We start from the raw sequence: 3,896 nt of genomic DNA on the forward strand, positions 1-3,896 counted from the left end.
TTGAATTCAGAGTCACACTATCTGGGTTGAAACCTGGGTCTGCCTTAAACACCTATTAGCTGTAGGAACCTGGAGAAATCTCTTACCATCCCAGGACCTCAGTTTCCTCATTTGTAATCCAGGGATAATAACCCTCATGAGATGTTTGTCAGGATCATGCTTTGTAAACTTTAGAGCAACAAATATGAGTTATTCTTTACTGAGCTGTTTCTGCACAGGGTTTATGCTAGGTGGTAGAGGAGGCACGGTTTAGTTAAGACAGGATGCTCAGCCTCAGCTAGGTCATAGCCTAGAAGACTGTGCTACATACATTGCTGTTTGGTTTTTATCCTTCATTCTTGAAGAAGGCTAAAATTACATCATTATGTCAGGGTCAATGCACAGTGTATCTGACTGTGACTGATCAGAAGGCTCTACCACACGTCAGGCACAAATAGTCACATGAACAGATGGCTCTGAATTTGTGCATCTCACACTTCTTTTGAGCACAGCACTTTCTTTGATGTAGGCACACCATGCTGGACAGTCCTGTGTCTCACAATCGATTCCAAACTCTTCAGGGAGACCTTGAGAGTGTCTTTGTATCACTGCTTCTGATCTCCATGTGAGCATTTGCCTTGTGTGAGTTCTTTATAAAATAGTCTTTCAGGCAATTACATATTTGGTATTTGAACAATGTGGACTACCCATCAGAGTTGCACTCTTTGTGGCAGAGTTTGAGTGCTTGGCAGTTCACTGAGAAAGGACCTCAGTGTCTGGTATCTCACCTTGCCAGGTGACCTTCAGAATCTTCCTAAGACAATTCAAATGGAAGTGATTCATTTTCTTGGCATGGTGCTAGTAGACTGTCCAGGTTTCACAGGCATACAACAGTGAGGTCAGCACAACCAATCTGTAGATCTTCAGCTTGGTAGACAGTCTAATACCTCTTCTCTCCCACACTTTCCTTCAGAGCTTCCCAAACTCTGAGCTAGTTCTGGCAGTGTGTACATCATCTATATGTACATCCCTGGAAAGCACACTGCCAAGGTAAGTGAACTTACCTCAGCATTCAACATTTCTCCATTTGCTGTAACTGATGGTTCCATGTATGGAAGGTGTGGTGCTGGCTGGCAAAGAATCTGTGTTTTCCTGGTGTTAATTGTCAGGCCAAAATTAGCACAGGCAGCAGAGAATCGATCCATACTCTGTTGCACCTCAGTCTTAGAGTCTGCATTGAGTATATACATTGTAAGTGCCTTACAAAAGAGCAAAAGTTAAAAAACTTGGGTGGGCAGGAGGGTTCAAGAAGGTTCATACCAAGGTGGTGGTCAGAGGAGGCATTTTAGTTGGGCCTTCAGAAGGGGAGGGATCTAAAGATCTTCCCTTTCTTCTTTATTTCTTTACAACTTATTCAGCATTTATCATACATACATATATATGCATATGTTTAGACAAACTGTTCTTGCTTCTTCATCTTACATTCCTTCAATCTGCTTGCAATACCAGAAACCTGACTTTCCTCCTTCCTTCCTTCCTTTTTCTTTCTTTCTTTTCAGTGGATGCAGGGAGATGAGATGAAGAAAAAAAATAGATGCTTGATAATTCTGGAGTTTGCTCAGTGCATTTACTTGCTCAGCTTGAGAAGTCAGGGGTGTCAGAGGCCCCCCCCAAAATAAGAATGACATTGAAAGATATAGAAAAGGGCAGGATTCCATAGTCCAGAGAACACTCAGTGCTCCCCCATATCCCACTACAAGTTCCAACTCTACCTGGCCCCAGATGAGCATGTTCCCTTCTCCTCCCCAATACTCACTCCCTTTTCTGCCTTCAGTCTCTTTGTATGGGATGCCACCATCTCCCAAGTTTGTAAACTGAGTATTATCTTTCATTTTTCCTTCTCCCTTATGAATTAGTACAGGTAAAAGCACTTTGAAATTCTTTTAACTGCAATATAAATGCTACTTAATATGTCCTTTTGTTACCATGGCCTCCACACCTTCTTTCACACTCATCCCCTTTTCTGATTTAGATTTGTTCTGTGAAGTTTGGATTAGTTAAAAGGCTGCACTTGAGGACCTAGAGGGCCACATGTGGCCTTGAGGAGGTAGGTTTCCTACCCCTGGGGTAGAACATAAAATGTGGTTTCAAATCCTACCTCTAAAAGGTCTTTGTACACAGTGGGGTGGGGGGTGGGGGGTGGGGTACTGATTGCTTGTCCAATTGAACTGACTCGAATTGGTCTATGCAAAAATTCTTTTGGTGTTGGTTTTAATGCACGCACCAATAGCTTCGTCCATTTGGTTTCAGGTATGGCTGACACTCATGACTTGGCCCAATGGCCAATGTCATGGCCAGCCCTAGCTCTTGGACTCTGCAGACTAAGGCTGTCTTTCCACACAGCTGCTAAGATAAATGGGATCATTCTGCCAAGAATCTTTCTGTTAGTGCAATCTCATTTTTTTTTCCCTACAAGAATCTCAAAGGTTTAGGATTATCATGGAAATGATCAGTAACTATGGTGACCATATTTTCCAAACCCCAAGTCAGAACTCATGGTCTTGCTGGAGACCTGCCTCTTTGCAAAAACTCCTGAAAAATGTATTTTCTTTTCTTGAAAATAGGAATGACCCAATAAACTCAGGGTGTTTGCTGGGCACAGATATATCTTCAAATCAGAATCCTCCTTATAAATAATTTTTTTAAAAATCCAAGAACCTGATCAAATGAACCACATTCCATTGTCTCACTTATTCTTCAGAAAAGATAAAATGTTTGTAACTCTGAGTTTTCCAAATGTTTTATGAGGCATTGGAAACTAGCCAAGGACAGCAAAGCATATGGGGATTAGCAGTCATTGGACACAGAGTAGCTTCTGAGATATGGGAAAAAGAAGAGGAAAAAAATGTTTTAAAAAACACAATCTTTTTGAGTATCTTGGAACTCTGATCTCTTCCAGACCAAAAATCGCCTTGAGAGTCCGGAAACACCCGTGCTATTTATAGAGCCCAGAGACCAGTGGTCAAATGTCTTTCCTATTGCTTATTGCACTTTTGTCAGTATCAAGTTCAGACTACCACCGATTCTCTATGCCTCTAGAGTGTAGGTCAGCTCGGAAGTGTGCCTGCCACTTATTTAATGCTTACCTAATAAAGACATTGTTCCTAGGAGTCAGGATATTGTTTCCAGCTAAGCAGTGGCAATATAAAATGTGTATGAATCCCGATGCCAAACCATTCTTTTCATATTAGGAAAGGTTTTGGAATCCATGACAAACCCACACAAAGATCAAGTTACATTTGCTAACACTGCATCAACAGAGGCACATCCACGTGGCTACACATTCACACACTCAGACACAGGGCTATCCTCAGTCACAAAGTCTGACAGAGCTGCCTTTCAAAGACAACTGGAAACACGCTCCCAGACGGCTCCCAGGGAGAACGTGACTGGAACACTCATGAATCACCAACACACCATTTCTACTTTTCTGCAAACTTCTGCAATAGCACAGCCTCCACCCTCCACTCTGGGCTGGTGGTGGGGAGGTGCCCTGCGCTGTCCCTGAAGACTGGAAAGCAGAATGAGAGGCTCATCTCTGCCTCCCAAAGGGTTGGCCTTCATCACCCTGGAATGTGGCATTTTGGATTTGGGCTACTTTCCCAGCTGTTAATAATCAATCTGTGACTCAATTGGCTTGGACTAGAACCCCACCGAGGTCCCTTCCAATTCTCAAGTCGTTCTCTGATTCTGTAATCACAGACTATTCACCACGTGGCAAGAATCTCTCCCTATCTCTTCAATGTTACATAGCATCCCGTTTCTATTGTTCAGGATGCATCCTGGAATGGAGAGGACTCGAGAGCAGGGGCTCTGTCTTCAATCAAATGATGCACAAGACAGCAAAGCCCAGTGCT

Source organism: Phascolarctos cinereus, unplaced genomic scaffold (assembly GCF_003287225.1).
Source record: "Phascolarctos cinereus isolate Bilbo 61053 unplaced genomic scaffold, phaCin_HiC Scaffold_9;HRSCAF=440, whole genome shotgun sequence".
NCBI lineage: Eukaryota > Metazoa > Chordata > Mammalia > Diprotodontia > Phascolarctidae > Phascolarctos > Phascolarctos cinereus.